The sequence below is a fragment of the Ambystoma mexicanum genome, chromosome 11 (assembly GCF_040938575.1).
Source record: "Ambystoma mexicanum isolate Mex_15411 chromosome 11, UKY_AmexF1_1, whole genome shotgun sequence".
In the NCBI taxonomy this organism is placed as follows: Eukaryota; Metazoa; Chordata; class Amphibia; order Caudata; family Ambystomatidae; genus Ambystoma; species Ambystoma mexicanum.
The window spans coordinates 1,423,241,020-1,423,267,437 of NC_090934.1; positions in this window are offsets into that span (position 1 = coordinate 1,423,241,020).

Sequence of the window (26,418 nt, forward strand, 5' to 3'; positions counted from 1 at the left end):
CTTGGGTTACAGTGAGGCAGTGACCTATGATCAGATATACCACATAATACATCATACAATACAATTATGAGGGCTAGGCCATGTAATTGTTAGATGAACAGGGTTGTTTTCAGGGTTTTCCGAAAGGCGGTCAGTGAGGGTTCAGAGCGCAGGGAGCTAGGGAGGGTATTCCAGTGTACGGCAGCGAGGTACGGGAAACTGGAGCCCCCTGCTCTGGTCCTTTTTACCCTGGGTACTGAGAGCATGCTGGCATAGGGTGATCTAGTGGGTCTTGTGGAGGAGACCAGGTGGATCCTCTGGGAAAGGTACATTGGGGCGGCAAGATGGACACATTTGTGGGTGATGCTTAGAGCCTTGAATAAGATCCTCTCCTTTATGGGGAGCCAGTGGGAAGCTTTTCTGGCAGCGGTGATGTGCTCTCTCTTGGCAATGCCTTGTGCAGCGCGTAGGGCTGTTGACAATATGCATTCATATCCTTCCTTGAAGCATCTAGGGGACGAGCATAAGAAGTGTGGAGTACTTGCTCCTTTCCTTGCAATTTACCCTGACAAGGGATTTCAATCTCTCTTTTTGCGTTTTCTGGGGCCTTGTTCTTACCAGGAGTATTCTGGCCAGTACCCTGAGAGAAACAGGCAAGTTGTCATTTTTGTTTGAGGAAGGGGGAGACTGAATCGCTTGAACACTTGGTATTATTCTGATTGTCTACACAGAGTTCACAGTGTATACATTAGAGGAAGATCCTGGAGTCATGCCTGTTGAGGCAGCCAGGTTTGTTATCAGATATATTCTTAAGAGGACTCACTACCTCGTTAATGATTGCCATCACAAGTTTATTAAAGCTTTAAATCTTTCCATTAATATACACTGACTTATGAGACATGAAGATGTATTCATTTGATTCTTTTTTTTTTCTTTTGTCTCTCTTCTTCTTTTTACGGGTGTTTGTTATACAGCTGAGGAAACTGTATTTTAATGTTCATGAACTAAAATTTGTATTGGTCTTATTACTGGATTATAATGTCTAAGCATATGTATTTGTTATCTTTTTAATTGCATATTAAATGTTATTTATTAACCAAGAACATCAAATAAAAATAAAAAATGAATAAAAAAGAATCATATTTTCTTTAATATCTTCCAGTAGAAATTGTTCCGATAAATGACATATGGATTTCTAGCATTCCATGACCAAGCTGAATCCAGGCATGTGTGGCATGGATGTGTGCAATTAAATGTAATGAAAATATTATTATTTATATATTTTATCACATTTTAATAAATATTAAGATAATTAGTTTAGTCAGAATTAGTAGGGGAGGTGCTCACAATGTCAGAACAGTTTTCCCTTTTCAAAAAGACATAAGTATTGTAAAGAAATAGCCAACATTGTTTTTACTGCAACATGCACCAAACAATGCAGATTTAAATGGTAAACATTTCTGTTGAACTGTGCACATAAAAATCTGTGACAATATAATGAGTAATTTAAGCAGCTGTCAGAGACCCTTTGTGAAGCTAATGATTAATGTGCATTGTTGACTGGCCCCTTTTTGCAGCCTTCCATAACCTCCAGATTCTGAATTGTATGGGGAGGGAGCGTGCAAAGTTTAATATGTAATTGCAATAACTTCCCTTTCAAGACTTGGGGTTGGAAATCAGGCCTTTCATCAGATCTTTATCAGGTTGGATGACCACTTTTTTTTTTTATATATATCACATTTTATTGGTTTTATAGCATACAACCACTGGTCCTTCCGAGGCCAGAATTTAAAACAGCAACACTTAATAATAATAATAACGTTGGATGGAAAACACACTCAGATGGATCACATACCATATACAATATACAATATACAGTGTAATAGTATCTTGTTCAATAGCAGGTTTTCTGTAGCAATGTCCATATCCCTTATCCTATGGTGTTATGGTATTAAAAGTTCAGGAGTTCACACCGTGTCTTCCCAGCGTTGCCATATCTTATCTGCTTTTTCAGGGCAATCTCTGGCCATGTAAACCCTCCTTTCTATTGCAATGCAAATTTGTACGTCCGTGATCCACTGGTTTACTTGCGGCGGTTCCGCTGCCCCCCATAGCCGTGCTATGTTTCTTTTGATTATCGCTGTTGTAGTCATGAGGCAGAGCTTTTTGTATTTTGACATATCTATCTCACTGTCTACTCCTAGTAACAACAGTTTGGGATCTCTGGGGATTGTCTGGTTCATGACCCTTGATAAGACATCGCAACATTGCTGCCAGTAATGGCTGATTACTGGGCACTCCCATAGTATGTGAAAGAAAGTTCCTTCTTCCCCCCCGGCAGCGTAGACAGTAAGGTTCAGCTATTTTACCCCAGTGGTACAAGGCTACCATCGGATAGTAGATTCTGTGTAGTATCTTCAGTTGTACTAGGCGTAGCCTGGCCGATATGGTGACTTCACGGGGGTACATTAGGATCTGCACCCAGTCTTCCGACATGATCTTTCCTACTTCAGTTTCCCATTTTGACTTTAATCGTACCAGTTCAGGTGTGGCAAAGGAGGTGATAACACTGTACATAACTGTGGAGGCTTTAGCCTGAATATGCTCTATAACTATGTTCTGTTCCAATGGGGTACAGTCTGACATGTCAGCGCAGGTAGGGAGGTGCTGTTGTAGAGCATGTCGGAGCTGTGTGTAGTGGTATTTCTCTGTCTCCGGGAGGTTGAAGGTCATGATTAGTTCATCAAAGGGTCTGATAGTTCCTTCTACTATAATGTCTCTCACTTTTTCTATGCCATGTCTCATCCACGCTGGCCATTTTGGTAGTTTAGTCACTTCGGGGAGATTCCTATTATTCCATAGTGGTTGTAGTGGAGTGACTTTGTCCCCCAGCCTATAAAGGTATGTGACTCTATCCAGATACGGGGCATTTGCAATTGCATGTCATGAGGGGATGAGCTGGGTGTTGGAGCAAATAACTCTATGGGGGGCGATGCTCTCACATGTGGTAATGTTGATTCGACGTGTAGTGTGTCATTTATCACCGACATCTGGCTGGCCCAGTAGTATGTCTGTAGCCTCGGTAGACCAATGCCTCCTTCCCATATTGACCTTTGTAGTGTTTGTAGTGCTATTCTCAGGTGCCCGCCGCCCGACAGGAGTTGCCCGAGTACACAATCTATTTTCTGGAACGTCTTTGTTGGTATGTGCAATGGAGCATTCTGTAGTATGTACAAGTTGTGGGGAAGTGTTAACATTTTAAACAGTGCAGCCCGCCCTAAGAGGGTTCGGGGTAAAGACATCCAGTGCTGTACATCTCTTGTGAATCGTTCTGTGATGGGTCATAGGTTATTGGATGTATAGTCATTAAGGTTTCTTGTGATCCGGACGCCCAGATATCGAAAGTCTTCATGGGCAACTCTATATGGGCAGGACTCAGGGGTCCCAGCACCTAGTTGGTTTATTGCAAATAGTATGGACTTGGACCAATTCACCTTCAAGCCACTAAAGGCTCCATATTTTTGTAGCAGCTGTGTTACCATTGGGCATGCTGTTTTGGGGTCCCGCAGATATATCAGTAGGTCGTCTGCGTATAGTGAGACTCTCAGGCCGATTCATGGAATTAATTTGCGCCGAAAATTCCCGCGCAGAGGTGCCAAAACGTGCGATTCACAGTAAAAGTGCGAAAATCGCAGTGCAACTGCGAAAATAGCAGGGAAACAAGCGCACATCGATTCATGGAAGTCCGTGCGTGAGAAAAATATTGGATGTGCGCTGAAAAAGTGCGCGGCGCACGCCGGCGCACAGGTCATCCAAAGGCGTGTGCCACGGCCGCTGCGAAATCGCACATAGCGCGGTGCACATCACAAAAGTAGGCGGAACACGGGGCGTAACACTCAGAATGGGGAACAAAGCGTGAAAATATGGGCGTCACGGGGGAAGTACAGGAGGCAAGTGCGAGGAACGCCCACACACTCACCTACAATTCGTATTCATGGAATCGAATAAGGCAAACCAGCGCACGGGCAAAGACGCGCACAGGGCCAAACAAGTACGCCACAAGAAAGCAGGCGGTAGCGTCCCTGCGCCTGAAATAAATGTGCGCCAAAATATGCGCTAACAAAAAGCACCCATATACAGATATGATGAATGATCCATACAGTGGCCCTCTAGGACAAATGAGGTGCAAAGGGGTACCGACAAACACGGACACCTGCTGTGTGAAAAATAGCGTGTGCGTGTATTACGGGGTTCGCAGGAAATTCCACACACGATTGACCTGGGCACGTGTATTCCGGGGTGCGCGGGAAGTTTCACACGCAAATTTGCAGGGTACGTGTATTTCGGTGTGCGCGTGAAGTTCCACACGCAATTTCAGCAGAGTATGTGTACTCCGGGTGCGCGGCAAATTCCACACGCAAATCCAGCAGCCTACGTGTATTTCGGGGGCGCCGGGGAGTCCCACACGTGAATTGGCCGTGTGGGTCCTCCCAGCTGTTCCCTCTACACCCTCCACGGCCCCTGCAGGCGGCCCACACCACAGGGGACTACCCTGCACCCTTGCACATGTCCCGCAGGCAGCCCATCCACCATGGCCATGCCCCCCAGCCAACCCACATGTCACCTTGCACTACTGCCCACCAACGCATGTCTCCTTGAACCCCCACCCCCCAGCATCCAGGGGCACCTTCCACCAGGCCCCCACTCATGTCTCCCAGCACCCCCACCCCCCTGCATCCAGGGGCACCCTCCACCAGGCCCCCACTCATGTTCCCCTGCACCCCCACACCCCAGCACTGTAGGGCACCCTCCACCAGGCCCCCACTCCTGTCCCCCTGCACCCCCACCCCCCTGCATCCAGGGGCACCCTCCACCAGGCCCCCACTCCTGTCTCCCTGCACCCCCACCCCCCAGCCATGCTATTTGCCTGGGTACGTGTATTCCAGGGGTGCGCGGGGAGTCTCACACGAGATACCAGCAGGGTATGTGTATTTCGGGGTGCGCGTGAAGTTCCACATGCAATTTCAGCAGGGTACGTGTACTCCGGGTGCTCAGAAAATTCCATAGGGCACCCTCCAACAGGCCCCCACTCCTGTCCCCCTGCACCCCCACCCCCCTGCATCCAGGGGCACCCTCCACCAGGCCCCCACTCATGTCCCCCTGCACCCCCACCCCCCAGCACTGCAGGGCACCCTCCACCAGACCCCCACTCCTGTCCCCCTGCACCCCCACCCCCCTGCATCCAGGGGCACCCTCCACCAGGCCACCACTCCTGTCCACCTGCACCCCCACCCCCCTGCATCCAGGGGCACCCTCCACCAGGCCCCCACTCCTGTCTCCCTGCACCCCCACCCCCCAGCCGTGCGATTTGCCTGGGTACATGTATTCCATGGGTGCGCGGGTAGTCTCACACGCGATTCCATCAGGGTACGTGTATTATGGGTCCGCGTGAACTTCCACACGCGATACCAGCAGGGTACGTGTATTTCGGGGTGCGCGGGAAGTTCCACACGCAAATTTGCAGGGTACGTGTATTTCGGTGTGCGTGTGAAGTTCCACACGCAACTGGGCCTGTGAGAGTGGGGTACGTGTATTGTAGGGGTGGGCGGGAATATTTACTCGCGACTGGGACTGGGAGAGCGTGTTACGTGTATTCCTGGGGTGGGCGGGAAGATTTACACGGTCGCCTACAACGCGCCAAAAAATAAAAGGTTCAATCCTGAAACACGTACGCCAGCATGAAGCAGGCGCACGTCCCGCGCAGCATAAAAGAGTGCGCAAACAACAAACAAGCTCAGACGCCAGGATGAATATACCGTTCCTAGCAGCAGTGGCCGTGGAATACCGCAGGAGGAGGAGAAGGATAGTCAGGGCCAGAATCTTCACACCCAGAACCAGCCTATTTGGTATACCTGATGACCAGGTGTATGGGAAGTACACGTTTCCACCACACATAATACTCGACCTGGTCAGTGAGTGGGAGGATGACCTCACATCACCCACCCTGTGCTCCCAAGCACTCAGCCCCCTGGAGAAGGTCCTCAATGTACTGCACTTCTTGGCTACCGTATCATTTCAGCGGACAAGTGCCATAGTGGGGGGGGTGTCACAGGCCACGCAGTCACGGTGCCTACACCAGGTGTTGGCCATCATCACTGCATGCCCATCAGTCCGCAGGCACATATACCTGCCCAGAACACCTGCAGAAAGGCAGGCTGTCAGCCAGGATTTCTACAGGGTGGCACAATTCCCCAAAGTGCTAGGTGCCATTGATTGCACCCATGTGGCTCTACGTCCCCCCAGGGCATCTGAGCACATCTATAGAAACCGCAAGCACTGGCATTCCATCAACGTCCAGGTAGTATGTGATGCCAAGGGAATCATCACCTCAGTATATGCCAACTATCCAGGGTCCACCCACGACAGCTTCATTTACAGGATGTCAACCCTAAACCGGTACATGGAAGCTGGGCGGAATGGCGATGCATGGCTGCTTGGTGAGTAGAAATGCCACAGCACACGCATGCATGACAGATACAGAGTAATGCCAATACCCCACTAATGATCCCCATCACCACCTCCCCAGGGGACACACATGATGACGCCAATTCGGAACCCATCACGCCTCCCGAGGTAAGATACAACACAGCCCATATTGCAACACGGGGCATAGTGAAGCGCACATTCGGAGTGCTCAAGTCACGCTTTTGCTCCCTTGACCGTTCTGGTGGGCAGCTGTTATACGCTTCCCCAGTAGTGTGCAGGATCATAGTGGCACCATGTGTCCTGCACAATGTTGCAACAAGCCGGGGCCTGGCTGTGGACATGGTGGTGCCCCCACATCCCCAACCATATGCACGCCCGCTGCGCATGGGAGGGGAAAGGGCACGGGGTGAGGCAGCCCGTAAGCAGCTGGTGGCTAATTACTTCACATAGAAAGCACACCCCTGTGGATTGCACACAGCCCTGGCACATACCATCTGACAATCAATGATGACTCAATCTGACAATTCTGATGAATTAAGGGACAGTCAACTGTCAGAACCATAGCAGCCTGAGATTGTTCACCTGGAAGTGTCACAATGTGTGCATCCCTACCTACACAAACACCACCAATGCAGTGTCATCAAAAGACACACTTCCATGCAGCAAAAATTAATACCACCTTGCAAAATACGACATGAGAACAGTGCCATGTCAACCAACCCCTCCCCGGCACGGCCACACAACACACCATGGCATGTCATGCAATGTGAGAGCAAACAAATGAATCCCCACAACATGCCCCAAGTGTCACCAACTACAGTGTCCCTAATGGAAACTGGCCACACATGAAATGCTCACAGTAATGCAGGACCAACAACACACATTACCAAATACTTACCAATAATACCAATCACCTACACAACCTCCAACCTACCATAAACATGACAGTACGGGCTTAAAAAATTGGTAGCCTCACTACCTGATAATGCCAGCACTTCGAACACTTCCAACTATACAGTGTTAGCGCCACGCAAGAGTGTAGGTGCACTGCTTAAAACATGAACTCCAGTTCCAAAGTAGACCGCCTTGTGAAGACATGAGCAATGGACCTGCAAATTAGGAGGATGAGATGGATGCAGAGGCACATATCAATACACCATGCAGTGTACAATACAACCACAATATGCACTAGGAATGTATACACAGTATTGACTACAGACTGCCCACACATCATATTGGAGTCCAACGTCACCGTGTAAGTCAATGTCACTTGGGCACACCCTTTGCAAGCCCATGGAAACGGGAAGCAGGAGGGGTGTGTGTCACACAAACCCAAGCATCTGACCCAAATTCAGGACAAGCCTGCATTTTTTTTTTTTATTTAACATTTTATAAAGCGCTCACACAGCCCACAGGCAGCGAGGCGCTGTTACAGGAATTGTTTGTTTTTCTTAGTTGCGTAATTGCATTGTTTTTTTTGTCTTAGTTACGTATTTATAACGCGCTTAAACACCAAGAGGTTTCTAAGCGCGGACCCGGGGATCGAACCTGTTGTTGCTTCGTGTCGTCTTGCTTTCAAGACGCGCACGCTGCCGCTGAGCTATCCTCCCGGGACATGTGCCCAGCCACAATACAGCGTATGCCCACGGGAGCCACACAAGGCAACACACTGTCAAAAAAATCAAGATTCTAAAATCCCCCCAAAAAAACAAATCAAAAATCAAAAATGGCCATGAATGGACCCGGGGGCATGGGGGAGGCCACCCAGGAGGTCCGAGGACAGGGTGCACACCAAAACCCACCTGTGTGGATCTTGCAACAAAAAAAACACCTCCATGGGCTCATGGCCTGCACGGCTACCCTATTGTGGGAGAATCGCTGCTGTCGCTCTCCTCACCCTCTGCAGCTGCATCAGGAGGTGGTGGCACTATGGGAGGCAGCCCACGCAAAGCCCTAGTCTGGTCCTCCATGGCAGCAAGCATGCGGGTGTGGAAGGTCTGGTTCTGGAGGATAATTGTGCGTAGGTCCCCATGCAACAACTCACGGGATGCCCGGACCTCCGCCCTAGTTGCCTGCATCTCAGCTGAGAGCATACGTGTGAGCCACTCCAGCTGCTGTTCTGTCCTTGTGTTAGCTGAAGCCTCAAGCTCAACCAGAGTCGCCCTGAGCTGACGGAGTTCCACCCTCAGGGCTTCCCTGTGGCCCTGGGACTCAATAGAAATGGCTTCCCGCAGAGTCTCCAGTGCCGCCCGCCTGTCCCTGTTGGACACCAACATGTCCTTCCTGTGTGACTGGCTAATGGAGTCTGTTGCCTACTGTAGTTGTTCAAGCCTTTCTTGGGGGACAATGGAAGTGGCCGCCCTATCCATGGCCTGAGCCATCATCTCAGTTGATGCTGCCTGTTGGTTTGCCATACCACATATGGATTGCTCCCATGCGGTATTGCCAGGTGGCGTACGGCCACCGCGTCGGCGGGCAACACACCTGTCTGGGGCAAGGCGAACTGCGCCTTGCTGTGCCGGCACTGCCTGAGGCTGCAGGACTGCATTCCCCCTCTGATCTGCTGGCCCAGGAACAGGATCAGATGTAGCCGAGTGTGACCCTGCATCCGTAACCACCAAAGGCGGACCTACCAACACTGACATCCCCATTGAGGGTTCTACCCCTGGCGCAGGTGGGTTGGACAGTACAGAATCCCTCCCAGAAACACTTACCTGCGACGGCACATAGGTCTCATCATCCGAATCGACACCTGAATAGAGCTCGGGGGAGGTGCACCCAGAGACACCCCTTGAGATGACGGCCTGCAGCAAGTGTGGGTTCTCACCCACCACCACACCACCCCTCCTGGGTCTGCACCATCTCCACAAACCCAGGAGTATCAAGTGCGTCATCCCCTGCAAAGACATGAAAGAAAAGAAATGGGAACAGGCATTGGCAACATGGAACACAATTAGGGCTGAGAAGCAACAGAAACAGTACTCCATTGACACATGTACCACATGACTATAACCCTCCCATGCATGCACTGTCACTGCGTATGAAGGGGAGGCAAATGGCACACATTGATGACACCAAGATGGAAGACCAACAAATTTGCTGCATGCTGCCTAGCAGTGCCATCACACATTGGCCTGTGATTGGCATGTCCAATACACATACATGACACATGCCATCACACAGATGGCATGTACCCTAGCCATGTCACACATGTGACAATAGGACTGAGAAACGCCTAGTGAAAGTGGTGGAATGCAGACAATCAGCCTGAATGAACATAGAATAACCTGCAACTATGTTGTGGCAAGATGACAATTCAAGGGCAACTGGCGTGAGGTTGGGCTGAATGTCTACTGTTGCCAGAAGGGATACTGTAACACCCAAATCCTGGTGCGCAGAATGTATTGGATGAAGCACATGGGAAACCCAAACCACTCAGGCACACACCCCCTCACCTGGCACTCAATCAGAAGCACTCACACACACACCATGCACATGGATGACACACACATGCATGTGCACTCACCGGACACTGCCTCGGAATCTGGCAGATCTCCCACGCCTTGGATCTGTTCCTCCGTGACGTAGGTCCCAGCAACATACTCATGTGGAGTGAGTTCTATGTCCTCTGCCGGAGACCCACCTCCAGTCACTAGAGTTGCGGCATGACTTGAGGCCAGCTTTTTCTTTGCCCTGCGCTTAAGGTAATTCCAGCGCTTGTAGCAATCATTAGCTGTGCGCCTCACGAACCCAAGGGCACTTATGAGTTCCGCAATGGTCTGCCAGTGTGCCTGACGTTGTGCAGGTGTGGTCTTGCATCCTGCAGTAATCACCATTTCGCTGTCATGTGCGGACACATACTCCACAAGTGCATCAAGTTCGACCTGATTGAAGCTGGGCTTCCTTGGTGGGCCGGACTGAGTAGCCGTGTCTGGGGCATCAGCCTGTACTGGACGAGCACTCTTCCTCTTCCGCTTGGAAGGTGGTGGTGATACTGAGTGTCCTACGCCGCTCTGGACACTAGGGGCAGGAGCCCCGGTGGACTGTGGACTATTAGTGTGGGAATGAACGCTCACCATGGGACTTGGTGCAGGCATTAGCTGAAGTGTGATGTAGTCAGTGGGAACGTCAGCAGGATGGACTAGGACCGACACTGTCCTGGCTGGGACACTCAGAGCTGGGTTGGATGGAGCCGCAGCTGCCCCTGCAGCCTCCCCACCCTGCCTACTCGGGGCAGCAGATGACATAGCTGCCCCTGATCCACGTAGGCTGGTGACACCAACGTGCACCGCCACACTTGGCCTAGACCTGCTGACCTGGAAGTCAGCCATGGAGTCACCCAGTGCCAGGTCTGGTCCAACAAGGGCTGAGCAGGGATGGTGTCAGCCACATTACCCTCAACCGGGGGGGGGCATGGGTGTCCCTGACTGGTCACCCACACATGGGGGGCTAGGGGCACCCTGCAAGTCCTGGCCACGTCCCCTACCGTATCCACCACGGCCACCTCTTGTGGCTCGCCCACCTTTGCCACCCTTACCGCGTGCTCGCCTCCCAACCATGGCACTGATGTTGTTGTGCGTATGGGAGTTGCAGTAAACTATTGTCCTGGGCAATTGGGGGTCAAAGGGGTAGGGTACTAGATGGAATTCGTACCCTAGTGCTCTAGCAAGGCTGTATGTGACCCTTGGGGGAAGATGACGGGTCAAGCAACGCACAGGCACCCTGAAAAAGGGAGATAATGTGCACGCAACCCCTCCTAGACCACGTGCATGGAAAAAAAACCTGCACTACGCTGTGGCACCCAGAATCACAAAAATGAACGTAAGCGTGTCACACGCAGCCTAGACTGACCTCTGAAGGGGAAGGCAACACACAGGGCAAGCACAGATGTCAAATACGTGCGCGACTCACTGTCTGCCAGGAAAAATCGTGTGAAAAATACGCGCGTGTGCGCCTTGGCAACACCCCCACCAAAAGAAGAATTGTATGCTGTCTGAGGAGACAGGATAACAGGAGAAGTGAATGCTGTTTGAGGAAACAGGCCCAGGAAAAAGACAAGAAGACAAAAAGCTGTCAGAGGTAACAGGGAGTACGAACTTGGAACGCCGTGAAGTAAATCGCGTGTGAACCGACAAGAAGTACAGATTTCACCCACTCGCTCTCCACGAAAAGCACGTTCAAGGAAATGGCGTTCTACACGTACCTTTTAAACATGCCCACACGTCCAGCGTCACTTCCGCGTGTACGCGCTAAGGCCCCATCCTACAATGACACAAGCTGACACTGTGACGTGCAGTCATTGGACGTGTAACATGCACCCGTGTACAGGGAAACGCCCGCCCACGCACGTCACAGACGCGCATACGCGCTGGTGGCCTTTGGGCCAATGAATTCGCATACGTGTGCTGAAGCGCTTACGCGCTAAGGCCCTTTCCTCGGATTACACGCAGACGTGCTGGATTTTCACGTGCCAAATCACTCCGTATCAAGCTGGCCACGCGTAAGCACACGGAAGACCACGCTCCTGCCCAGAAGGCCGAATTACTGCTCCCCAGATCCCCGAGCACGCTCCCACCTGCCATCTGCTGCTGCCTGATTGCCTGCTGCCCACGTGCCCTGCCATTTGCTGCCTGCACATCAGCCAGGGGTGCTGTTGCTGTGACCACCCCTGCTGGAACCAAAGACTTCCGACTGGGATTCCATCGCTTCACAGCCCAGCCTCAGGACCCAGTTGCCCACCCACTCCTGCCTCTGGGGTTGTCATGTCAGGCACTGCAACATCTGGCACCACTGACAACCCCCGGCCAGAGAGGCAGAGGGGCACCAGCTTCACTGCCACTGAAGTTGGTGTCCTGGTGGAGCAAGTCCTGGGGCAGTATGATGCCCTCTTCGGAAGTTTGCGCGCCGACAAGGAAGGACGGACTCAGATCTGGACGGACATCGTGACTGCCATCAATGCGGAGGGGGTGGCAGTCCGCGACTTCCAACATGTCAAGAAGCGCTGGGAGGACTTCAGGTCCAGGACCCTCAACAAGGCATGGCCCCTCTTGAAGGCAGCGGATGCTAAGGGGCGCCGGGGCCACTTGTTGGACGATCAGATGAGGGTCCTGGAACGCATATCCCCAGCGCTCCACGTCCAGGTCCTTGAGAGGCAGATCCGTCTGGAGTCAAGCTGTAAGTGTACATGCATCATGATTGTAAGCTGTGCGTGTAGTGATGTGCCAGTATTGTGCAGGTTGCACATGTGTTTGTATGGGGCCAAGTATGGGTGGGGGTGTACAGGGCCGTGAGGCTAACACATGCGAGGGCTGTCATGTGTGAGACATGGATGGTGCTTGTGTGTGTAGGCTTGCATGCCAAATGCAGTTGTGTGGGCACACATGTTTGGATGAATGTGTATGTAAGTAGGCATGTTCGTGATGTCACAAATGGATGTTGTTTTCAGCTGCATGTATCAGCACTGTGTACATGTGCATGTGTGTGTATTTGACAAGGGTTCAACAGTGATGCAACATGGATACATGTGACAGCGGGATGTGGAAGCCTGATTGGCAGATGTGACATGGATGCCGATCTGAACACTGCGACAGTTGGCAGAGGTGTACACATGCATGCAAGTGTGGTGGTGTGTGTACATGTGTAGTGCACTCCCTGTGTTGCATGTGATGTCTGGCTCACCTTTGCCTGCTCATGCTGTTGTATGTGTATGGATGGTGCTGGCAGTTGTAATATGGCTGTGGTATGGCTCATGTGTGCAAGTTGAAATGACATGTGTGTTGGGGATTGTGATGGCATGTCTGAGGTTTGCCAATGCCACTCATGTACAACTGTCATGTGTGTATGTGTCCATTGTACAGTGCCCTGATGCCTGTGCTTTATTTCTCCCTGTCTGCAGCATCAACTGATGAAGAGGGCGGAGAAGGTGCTGTGGAGCACAGCGGCGGGGATCGCACCGCCAGCCGGAGACGCAAGGCCCGGCTCCCCTCCCAGGTTGTGACCTCGTCGGGGAGTGAGGAGTCCGGTGCCGCGTCCCAGGCCGCAGCTGCCGGGGGGAGGTCCAAGAGGCGGAGGTCAGAGTTGGACCCATGGGCAGCAGAAGGGACAGCTGGGACCTCACAGAGCCCAACGGGGGAAGATGGCACAGAGTCATCCAGGTTGGTGGGGGGTTTGGTGGAGGAGGAGGCCGTGCAAGCAACAGAGACGGGGTCTGGAGGTGGGGATTCCACTGGTGCTAGTGGTGCAGTGCAGGACCAGGGACAGGAGGCAGCACAGGCCGCCGCGGAGGTGCCTGTGTGCAATCCTGTCCCTGATCCTGTCACTGCATTATTTTGCACCAGCAGGGATGCCTATGTCCAGACCCGTTTTCAGGCAGGGGATGAGCTCACAACAACTGGCCTTCCTCTGCCTGCGGACGTGGCTATCCGGGTCCAGGTTGAGCCTGTCCTGACTGGTGTGGCGTTGCGTCAACGGGCCATGCGAGGTGACCTGCAGTCTTTTCATGAGGAGACTGCACGTCATCTCGATTGGCTTGTTGACCGCGTCAGCCTATTGGGACAGGTCACCCAGGCCGGATTCCTCCGTTTGATGGGGCTTGCTCAGACCCCCTCCTCAACTGAACCCCCTATGCACCAGTCGTCCTCCGTGCCATCTTCCCACCCATTAGTCACCTGGGTGCCCTGTGGAGCTGCCTCTGACGGTGCGGCCAGGCTGGTGGCGGAGGCATCCCTGCCACAGTCGGCAGTCGGACGTCCAGCAGGGGTGGCCACATCAACGACTGCACCCCAGCCTGTGGAGGATGTGCAGGCAGCAGGAGCCAGGGCACGGGCACAGGCACAGCAGCAGGAGCAACGAGGTGGGAGCCAAGATGGCTCAGGGCCTTCGACATCGGAGGGGCAGGCATCGGCCGGAGGGCAGGAGCACCCAGGACGGGAAGTGTCTTCCGTGTGGCAGCGGTTGGGCCACGCCATAGATGGGGAGCGGCAGCGGGCGGAAGAGGCATGGCTCACGATGGTCAGGGCGGAGAACTCCATGCGGAGGGCCCTGAGGCGGGCCGAGTGCCTCGAAGCAATCCGTAGGGAGTCCGAGGTGAACATGTCGATGGCCCTGCGGACCCTCAGGGCCATGGAGGAGGACCGCCTCCGGGACATTAAGCAGGAGTTCGATGATGCCCTGGCCCGGAACATCCCAAAGTGAGCCGTCGGACTGGGCCACTGCCCTTGTAAATAGTTCTGTAGTTAGTGTTAGGTTTCCTTTGGTTTTGCATTTTTTTTGGACATTTTGGACAATGGGCCATATTTTTGTATATAGTTTTTTTATTAGGTAGTGTTATTAGATAGGTTTAATTTCTTCTGTTGGGATCATGGACCCTGGATTGTTTATCTGTATATAGTTGACTGTTGGATTTTCTATTTTTTTTTATGATTTTCCCATGGAGCAATGGTTTTCCTTTGGATTATGATTTGTGGTTTTACATTATTTTACGGACATGCTGCTTTCTTTTTTTTTAATTCCCATTTTCGTTTATTTATTTTTGATTCAATTTATGTTGCTTTTAATACATATTTTTTCTTCAAACTTCAATGTGTAGTATCATCTCATTGGTTTCATGCATATCATGATATGGGTTTTGACATTCACTGACACCCATTGTGTGTATGTGAGGGACATGTGTTCATTTACAAACTTGCCATTGGGGTTGTATCATGTAATTGCCATTTCTAAGTGGGTGGATGCAATACTCGGGTGGGTGTTTGGCATTTGGAGGCTGCCCATAAGGCCCAGGGATCTAGATTGTGATGACATGTTGGCTGGGGGACATGTGTGGGGGCCTGCTGGCAGGTGCCCCTGACTGGTGGGGTTGGGGGTGCAGGGGGACATCAGTGGAGGCCTGGTGGAGGGTGGCCCACAGTGCTGGGGGTTGGGGGTGCAGGGGGACATGAGTTGGACATGAGTGGGGGCCTGGTGGAGGGTGCCCCACAGTGCTGGGGGGTGGGGGCGCAGGGGGACATGAGTTGGGCATGAGTGGGGGCCTGGTGGAGGGTGCCCCACAGTGCTGGGGGGTGGGGGTGCTAGGAGACATGAGTGGGGGCCTGGTGGTGAGTGGCCCACAGGGCTGGGGGGTGGGGGTGCAGGGGGACAGGAGTGGGGGCCTAGTGGAGGGTGCCCCTGGATGCAGGGGGGTGGGGGTGCAGGGGGACAGGAGTGGTGGCCTGGTGGAGGGTGCTCTACAGTGCTGGGGGGTGGGGGTGCAGGGGGACATGAGTGGGGGCCTGGTGGAGGGTGCCCCACAGTGCTGGGGGGTGGGGGTGCAGGGGGACATGCGTGGGGGCCTGGTGGAGGGTGCCCCACAGTGCTGGGGGGTGGGGGTGCAGGGGGACATGCGTTGGACATGAGTGGGGGCCTGGTGGGGGTGCAGGGGGACATGAGTGGGGGCCTGGTGGAGGGTGCCCCACAGTGCTGGGGGGTGGGGGTACAGGGGGACATGAGTGGGGGCCTGGTGGAGGGTGGCCCACAGTGCTGGGGGGTGGGGGTGCAGGGGGACATGAGTGGGGGCCTGGTGGAGGGTGCCCCTGGATGCTAGGGGGTGTGGGTGCAGGGGGACATGCGTTGGTGGGCAGTAGTGCAAGGTGACATGTGGGTTGGCTGGGGGGCATGGGCATGGTGGATGGGCTGCCTGCGAGACATGTGCAGGGTAGTCCCCTGTGGTGTGGGCCGCCTACAAGGGCCGTGGAGGGTGTCGAGTGAACAGCTGGGAGGACCCACACATCCGATTCACGTGTAGGACTGCCCGGCACCCCTGGAATACACGTAGGCTGCTGGATTCGCGTGTGGAATTTCCCTTGCACCTTGGAATACACGTACCCTGCTGAAATCGCATGTGAAACTTCACGCGCAACCTGAAATACACGATCCACGGACAATCACGTGTGGAACTTCCCGCGCACCCCGAAATACACGTGCCCAGGGAAAATCGCGTGTGGAACTTGCCACACACCTTGGAATGCACGTACCCTGCTGAATTCGCGTGTGGAACTTCCCGCGCACCCCGAAATACACATGCCCAGGGAAATCGCGTGTGGTACTTCCCGTGTACCTTGGAATTCACGCACCCTGCTGAAATCGCGTGTGGAACTTCCCGCACACCCCGAAATACATGCAACACGGACAATCGCGTGTGGAACTTTCCGCGCACCTTGGAATACACGTACCCTGCTGAAATCGCGTGTGGAACTTCCCGCGCACCCCGAAATACGTGTACCCAGGGCAATCGCGTGTGGAACTTCCCGCGCACCTTGGAATACACGTAACCTGCTGAATTTGCATGTGGAACTTCCCGCGCACCCCGAAATACACATGCCCAGGGCAATCGCGTGTGGTACTTCCCGCGCACCTTGGAATACACGTACCCTGCTGATATCGCGTGTGGAACTTCCCGTGCACCCCTAAATACACGTACCCAAGGCAATCACGTGTGGAACTTCCCGCGAACCCCGTAATACACGTACCCTGCTGATATCGAGTGTGGAAGTTCATGCTGACCCATAATACACGTACCCTGATGAATTTGCTTGTCAGACTACACGCGCAACCCTGATATACACATACACAGGTGAATCGCACTGCTGGGGGGTGGGGGGAGTGGTAGAAAGGAGTGCGGGCCTGGTTGAGGGTGCCCCTGGATGCTGGGGGGTGGGGGTGCAGGGGGACATGAGTTGGACATGTGTGGGGGCCTGCTGGCAGGTGCCCCACAGTGCTGGGGGGTGAGGGTGCTGGGAGACATGCGTTGTTGATCAGTAGTGCAAGGTGACATGTGGCTTGGCTGGGGGGAATGGCCATGGTGGATGGGCTGCCTGCGGGACATGAGCAGGGGTGCAGGGTAGACCCCTGTGGTGTGGGCTGGCCGCAGGGGCCGTGGAGGGTGTAGAGGGAACACCTGGGAGGACCCACACGGCCAATTCACGTGTAGTGCTCCCCGCGCACCCCTGAAATACACGTACCCTGATGGAATCGCGTGTGATACTTCCTGCGCACCCCTGAAATACACGTACCCTGCTGATTTTGCGTGTGATACTTCCCGCGCACCCCTGGAATACACGTGCCCTGATGGAATCGCGTGTGTTATTTCACGCGCACCCCTGATGTACACGTACCCAGGACAATCGCGTGTGAAACTTCCCGCAAACCACTGAAATACACGTTCCCCGCTTGGCGTTTGCTGTTTGGCAGCCCTGTGAACTGGTCCAGGGTTAGTGCAGCCCTTTGCGATGAATTGGGAATTTTGATGGCTTGCGCGAGGGCGTTCTTGGGGGCGTAACAGGCGCTGCTGCAGGGTCGCTGCACCACTCTGCGCCACGGCTGGTTTTGGAGGCTGAAATCCATGAATACGCTGTGCGATGAAATGGATTTTATCGCACGCGGCTGGCTCAGTGTATCGCACGGGGACACTGTGCACCAGCCGCATGCACCACTTTTGTGCGAAATTCTATGAATTACCCTGTCTGTCTTCCCACCCTGGCCCTCCGGGGATGCCTTTCCAAGTGCATGTGTCTCTCAGCCACTGGGTCAATGGCTCCATGGCCAGTGCGAAGAGGAGGGCTGCTAGTGGGCAGCCTTGCCGTGTCCCCTTCCCCTGGGCATAAGATTGTGATGTCCAGCCATTTACCCTGACTTCGGCCATCGGTGCATTGTACAGCAGTTAGATCCACGATAAAAATCGTTCGTCGATCCCCATCTTAGGCATGATCGGCCAGAGTGCCTCCCAATGGACTGAGTCGAGTGCCTTCTCGAAATCTATTGTGAGTACTCCCACAGGGGTGTTCAGGTCTGGGCGCGTAAAATGGCTAGGTGTAGTCTTCGTATGTTCATTCATGTAGATCTTCCGGGCATGAAGCCACATTGATCTGGGTGTAATAAGGATGTTATGACTTGTTGAGACGTGTTGCTAACAGTTTTGCCAATAATTTAATCTCGCTGTTAATTAGAGATATTGGTCTGTATGAGCTACATTTATCTGGAGGTTTGTCTGCTTTAGGTATTACAATTATTGTTGCCTTCCTTAAATCTGCTGGTAGTCTCCCTATTGGCTTGGGCCTGTTGCTGCATTTTGAGTAGATGCGGGGCCAGCTCATTCCCACCTATCTTTTTCCAGGTTTCTATGGGAAAGCCATTCGGTCCAGGTTTCTTCCCGGATTGAAGCTGCATCATGGCTGCTATTATCTCATCTTCTGTGATTTCCATTTCTAGCCCAGCAACTTTTTCAGCATTTAGAGAGGGAAGGGTGATCTCTTCCAATATGGAGACTTCAGTGGGAGCTTCAGATGCCCTGTATAGACTTTCGTAATATTTTGCAAACTCCTCAGCGATATCTGCGCCTGTTAGTCGCGGTTCTGCATTTAGGGGTGTGATCACTCTTACTTGATTATGTCCCTCATCCCTACGCTCAAGCCACGCTAGCATCTTCCCGGCTTTATCGCCTGTTTCATAAATTCTGCCTCTCATCGCCCCGTGCGCCTGTTTGGCATTGTCCAATGCAATGTTTTATAACTTTTTTTGAGCCAGGATCAAAGCTCTGTTTGTGTCGGGACTATCCTGAATTAGGTGTGTCTCCTCTGCCAGTTTAACATTTGCCTCTGCCTCTCTTAATGATTCCAGGTGTGCTTTCCTTTGTGCCGCAGTTCAGGAGATGATCTCTAAACGAATCACGGGTTTGTAGGCTTCCCATAGGGTAATAGGGGAGTCTACCCTTTCCTCATTTAGCTCAAAGTATGTTGTGCTGGCATTTTGTAGACGTTCTATCAATTCTGGGTAGCCTAGATGGTAATTATTCACTCTCCATACCGGTGGCGGGGTTGGTTTATACGTCGTGGTTGACATGAGTAGGGGGGAGTGATCCGAGATGCCTCTTGGGAGGTACTCTGCCTGTGTCGCCGTGTGTATTATTAGTGCTGGTATAAAGAAGTAGTCTAGGCGCGACAGTGATGCGTGTACCCCAGAGTGATAGGAGTATTCCTTTTCCTCAGGATGTAGGTCCCGCCACACATCCCTAATACCAAAAGCTTCGACAAATGTGGCTAGGTTAGTTTGGCGCTTAGGGTCCCTACTGCGTAGGTGTGTGCGATCTTGTATGTTGTCCATTACATCGTTGAAGCCTCCCCCCAGGATTAAGATATCTGAAGTGTCATAAATCATCAAAGGCGTGATGTCTTCTATTAGCGTGGCTTGCAGTGTGGGTGGGGCGTAGATCACCAATAGGGAGATTGTTTTGTTCCAGAGCGTACCTGTGACATATGTGAATCTGCCCCAGTGTTTTGTGTTGCATTTGTAAGGGTAATAGGAAGCCTTTTGTGTATCAGTATTATTACTCCTCTGGCTCCCATTGTGAAGCCTGCCTGTATTGCTGTATGGTAGTTGGAGCGTTTGAATAGTGCATTGGTCGTTCCTGCTAGGTGGGTTTCGGTTAGGAAGGCTATGTCTGGGCTGTGCCTATTCAGGAACTGTCACACTAGTTGTCTTTTCTTACTGTTTCCTAGACCATTCACATTCCAGTTAAGGAGCTTTAAAGCTCGAGTCTTAGTGTCTTGCAGAGTCATTTAGGCCTTCATGACTGTAGGTAACAGCAATGCTCGCCGGGATAGGGGCGCTGCTTTCATTCGCACCGTGGTAGGGAACAATGGCCTGCATGTTAACAAAACCTGCTTCTCGAGGGTTTTGGTGTTCCATTGAGTTTGTCCATCCTTTAAACATATAAACATATAACCAACTCCCCCCTCCCTATACTTCGCCTCCAACTGAAGCATCTGTCGCCCCATTGTAACTCAAATACAAGTTGAGAAAGAACTAATCACTCGCAGTCCTTCGCGGGTAAGTTCCCACTGCACTCCAGTGCAAAGACGCAGGGGAACCTTCCATGGGGAAAGTGGGGGCTTCCACCTGGGCTGGCCATTTGTCTGTGTGTCTCTTCATGGCTATTATGGTCGTGTAAACGAGAATTCGACAATGTACAGTATCTTACACCCCACCCATCGGGGCCTCCAAGATTCTCGGTTGTTCATTCTTCAGGTGTCAGTCCCCCCTCTTGTGGTTGTGGAACGTTGTCTGGTGCTGGTGGTTGTTGATCCGGCGGTTCATGCCTTGGCCGGGCTCGGGGGGCTCTGTTTCTGTTGCCTCTTGCCGTAGTCCAATCTCCTTCAATGTGCTTTTCTGCCCACTTCCACGCATTTTTAGGGTCAGTGAAGTGGACCGTCGTGCCTTTATAGTATATTTTAAGTTGGCCTGGAAATAGTAGGCCATATTTCACATTCAGGGTTTGTAGCTGTTTTTTAAGTTGATCAAACGTTTGCCTGGCTTTTTGCACTTCCCTGGTGTAATCTGGAAAAAATTCTATTTTCGATCCGTTGTATGTGACGGTGCCATTTGCCCGTGCCGTCTGTAGCAGTGCATCGCGGTCTCGATAATTTAATAGCTTAGCTATCACTGTGCGTGGGGGGGCACCTGGTGCTGGGCGGCCCGTCGGCACACGGTGGGCTCGTTCAATTGAGAAAAAGTTGGAAAATGTTTCTGCTTCAAACATGACAGGATGTGCAAGTGTTCCTTCGGGTTAAGGCCGTGTGGTCACTTGTCTCCTTGTTTTGCTCTAGTGTATCAGGAGTAACATGGATTGTGAGGGTAGTGCCTGGGCCCCCTTTCAGTGTTCCAGTGCCTTTTGGCTTGGTGCCATGGTCTTTTCTCCACCTTTTCTAGCTGGATCGTCGGGTGGGTTGTTCTCACCCGGAGTAACTGCAGTGTAATTGCTATGGGGAGTACTCAGCTCCCAATGGCAGATATTGTTTTGTAATTTCAGCTTCACCAGGCAATTGCCAGATGCGTAGGCTGGGTAATATATATGCCCCCACCACAAGATGTCCGCACTGTTAGTACTCCAGGCCCACACAGGCACGGATCCCGGCCACGCGTACCCACAGGCCGCAGTCTCGGAGAGGTCTATGGCATTCCTCAGGATAGTTTATAATGGGCTTCAGCAATGGGGCATGATTCATGCACCTACCGGTTGCTCCTCTCTTTGTTTGTGGTCCTGCGCACCGCCTGCGCTCCCTCTACTGCAGGCCCTTCGTGAGCATGGGGGGATAGGGGGAGGGCCCCACCAAGGTGCGTCTGCTAGCTTGCAATTTTCACCAGGTCCACTCTTTACCGCCAAACCCGCGGGTCCACGGGTAAGGGGCTTTTGCAGGTGCGGGGAACGTCTGGGTGTCACCCTGGTCTTCTGCTTCCGTCTCGAATTACTGTTGTCTTGGCGGCAAGGCGGTGCACATGATTCTGCACCCCAGTGGGATCACCACTCTTCTCATGCGGATACAGGGCAGTCCCGCTTCTTCCAGCAGACGTTATGGGGATGACAGGTTGGTTCACCTTGTATGTGCGAACGGGTTGTTATGCCTGCTCTCCGTAGTGCTCAGTGGGTTCCCGCCTGGTTCGCTTTGCTGGCCGGAGGTGCTCCACGACCGGTGTGGTTGCTGCTGTCCTGTTGGTTTTTTTCAACCCACCATGCGTGGCTAGCTATTCACGCGTTCATTCGTTCACTGATCGCAGGCCCTCATCGGTACAGCAATCCTTTACCCAGCTACGTCCCAACGGGCACGGCCATTTTCTCCATGTTTCCCCGCAGCCACGTAGTTTGCTTTTCTCGGCTCCGAACTGACCCAGGAGCTTACGATTTGGGTCGGAATTTCGTCTGGTTGTGCCTGATGTGTTTACCTTCTGGAAAATATATGTTTTCTTCAGAATTGCCACTCGTAGCAGGCTGTTTCCACAGGATATTTGCCGCGGCTGCAGGAGCTGCAGAGGCTCACGTCCTCATAGCTCTGCTGCTGGCCACGCCCCCCGGATGACCACTTTTGGTTCAACTGAAATTTGTTTACATGTATTTCTTATGAATATTTATCCTATAATGAGCCAATGTGGGTGAGTGCAGCCCATTAATCAGACACCTTGAGAATATATGCCTTTGTAGTGCTGGGCCCAATACATTTCTTTGGAGAAAGATACATATGTCTGTTTTTCTCAAGATGGCCCATCTACTCCCTTAGGCATTGGACATTGCCCTATCAGTTATTTGCTCTCATGTAGGTTGACATCGTTTTGTTGCCATGTAATGTATTAAATACACCCAATACACCCAATCATTTCTAGGGTAATTTAACAAATAGGTTTTCATTCATAATTACATCACAGCAATTTCTATTCAATGTATTTATGGAAAATGGCATTACACTTTGAACATCTCATTTCTGTTTGAAAAAAAAATACATTTTGTGTTTTTACATTTTGAACATTTTCTGTATGAAATACACTGATCACGTAGAAAACTTTTCCAATATTTAAATATCCATCTCCATAAGGAGAAGAATATTCAGATACATGTTCATTGTCTTCATATTTAACGTACAATGTGGCACCCTCACTGAAACTGCATGTAAACGTTTTCAAAGTGATGTCAACAGAATGCCAGCCCTTTACTTTTCCTATAATGTGCTCTACAATATTTGCAGGGAATGACGTTATATATTTATATATGTTATGTACAAATTGCTGGTCTCCATTTCAAAGGCTCAATATTTATATTGCCTGCAGCGTGTGCTAAAGAACATTATTTGTTAATGTAATAAAGTACAACACTTTCTGTTCATGACCGCTGAAAAGGTTCATAATATAGAAACACAGCAAGGCACCATTTCAGCATTTTCCGTTCTGGAAAAAAAAAATGTTATATACCATCCAAATGTTTTTTGCCTGCTGGCAGCTGCTGGCCGTGTACCTAAAATTGTTTCCAATACTGGTATGTTGGATTGTTCTTTCAGCACAACTAGGCATTAGGAATATTTAGGATGCTACTAATCTATTGGCTGCTGGACAATGCTGCATTTTAAGATAATATGTTTATGTAATTGTTGATTTATATTAGTATACTTTCAACAGCTTCTAGAGGATGTCTGTCTGTGATTAACTGTGATTTTGTCCACCTGAATTCCTTTCTTAACTGTCAATTAGTCACATACTTGAAAGTCTTCACCTTCTCTGATACCACCTCTCTATTCATGATAGGTTCTGTACTGATTATGTAATTTTCCACTGCTGGGCTTAACTTGCAAATTCACATCATTGTCATCCAACAACGTGAAGATTGAAGAGCCTGTGATTCTATTGGGGCCAGTGCACTCGCACACACACACAACCAACGATTTTAATATCCTCCATCACTTGGCCCAGTAGTGCCACCATGCCATTAGTTCCAAGGTTGAAGGCAGAGTAATACCTCAACTGGAACCCCTTCTCCATAACACACTCTGCAATATTGTTTGCCTTGAACTATGGGACACTGTTTTTCATTCCAACTTCCAACTAGCCTTCCCTTCAGAATCTGAATTTGGGGATTTGATATTTTCTCATTTGTCACCTTCTACGCTATTATGATCTCAGACCACTTTCTAATATTACAGTGAATAATTTGTTGGTGTTTTGGTCTCTCCAACATCCTGTTCTGCCCCAGCATGTCTACGGTCAACCTCTTCCAGGGATCATCTGATGTCTCTATGGGCCATAACATCAGTGTGATGACCATTACCGTCCACCAGCAGCTCTTCAATATAATCCTCTTTCTTAGGGTCACTCCTGGATAACCTTTGCAGGCTAAGTTGATTATCCTGTCCCCTGATCACTTGGTTGAAACAAGACTATGTCCTCACAGTGGGTATTTTACTTCGGTAGATACTCATTCTTTAGTTCTCAGTAACCCTGGTGTTTGTCCTCCATGTACCTCTTATCTGGCCAAACCCTGACACTCAATTTTCTAAAGTTTCTCAAAACTAGATAACTGTTCCCTGCCTCAATCCATTTCTTGAGACTGTTGGACCTTTTCTCCAGAATCTCAGGATAGTTACTAATTCCACATGTTTTCCATTACACATGCATCTCCCAAGCATCTTAAATAGAAAGGCTGTCATGTGGTTCTTTTTTCCATGGAGGTGCTCTACTTCATAATTGTATTCCTGTAATAACTCAATTCTTCCTATTGTTGCTGTAGCCCACATAGTGGCCATGAAAATTGAGGGCCTCCACCATAGATGCAGGATCAGTCTGAATAGTGTGAGGGTTGCACCAACCATACTCTGTCATATGTTTCTCTCCCTGACATTATGCAAAGTCTTGATGCTCAAATATAGCATGCCTCACTTGAGACAAACAATACTGCTCGCTGTGTCTCTCTTTGCCTTTGAGAAAGTACCATCCAGCCTGTAGAGCTTGCATTAATGGCAATGATGGATACTCTGCTTGCATCAAATCCCCATAATGAGGTTGATTTGCAAATTCTGCCCTTGATTTTTTCCCTTGCCTCCTCCTCAGACTCTGCACGTCACACATTTGCAGCATCCTTTTTTTGAACTTGCTAAGTGGGTGAATTATTTCAGCAAATAATGGTAGGAATTTTCTAGAAGATACCTCGGATCACCCATGCTGCCGGACAATCCCTTTTGACCTTTGATAAAACATCCCTGTGATGGCAAATCACCACATAGCCCAGGTATTCAATTTACTACATTTGGAATATGCACCTCTGTTGTTCTAAAGTGAAACCCATAGAGTGTAGCCTGGAGGGCACCATTCTGAGGAGCTTGTCATGTTTTGCCACACCATTACCACATACTGTAATGTAATCTTGGAATACCCAGAGGTTTTTGCTCCCTTAAGGCAGAGTGTCAGGAAGAACACAGTGGTGAAAGGCATCCTACAGTATCTGAATGGTTCTATGTTCATTCATCCCCAGTATCTTGTTCGCAGCTTTTTTTGCGGAAAAGTTTTTGTCAAAATGAATCATCAATTTTTGCAAAAGTTATTTGGGGGTCGCCCCCAAAACCCCCTCCTCTATTATTTAGTTATGGTTTTCGCGTCTGAAGTTAGGGTCTCCCCACCTGCCCCTCAGACCCTCCTTGGCTCTTGTTCTTACCCAGGGTAATGAGCATGGACTGGGCAGCATACACCACAGGATAAGCACGCCCCTCGGCTTCCTCCTACAGACACCTCTAGCTCCCTGGAGACACGGCTCCCTTGTCACGCTTCTCTCTGCTTCACCTGACAGCCCTTCAGTGTTCTCAGTGGTCCAGTTCTTGGTTCTGCTGTGATCCGCCCTCCATCTCGTTCTCCTACTTGTACTCCTACTCACACTCCAACTGCTTCCCCAACTCATTCTACTTGACAAGCATGTGTGTTCATTTTATATCCATCTAAATAGTTAACAGGCTGCAGTAAAAGCCAGGTTGAATGGATGGCCTGTCACAGTGGCTCTAGGAATCGTTGAAAGTCATAAGGTCAGCTCTGTAGCTTCCAGAAGCCCAACACAATCCTTCTTATCGAATTCTATTTCTGGCCTCATGGTATCCAGCATCTATAATTCTTTAAGGTTCCGGCCGGGACCTGGTTCTGAGTATTACAATTACACACTTAATGTTACCTTATATGATACAATTATTGTCCATGTGATATCCAGCACATTGTCATCAGGAGGCTTGGATAGTATGCATTGCATGTACCCAACTCACCACTGTGTGTCTGGAAGATGCAGCTTTTGGTGGGTTATTATTGGGTATTACACCTGGGGTGAGGGGCTCAGCCAATCAGATTATGTGGATCGCGGGCTGAAGCCTGTAATCTCAGCCCACGTTCCACTGAACCTGCAGGCTGCCTTGCCCTCCGCAGAACACCATCCTCCCCCCACCCGTATCTTATTATTTCTTTTTTTAATATCTCAACCTTCCTCCCCATCCCCACTTACCTGATTGTGCTGGTGGCAGCGGCCAGAGCAGCTTCCCATATCTGGCCGTCATGGTCATAGAAGACAGCTCTGTACAGAGCCCTGCTTCTTTAAACATGGTGGCCATTTTGGTTAAGTATTTTCATTCATTC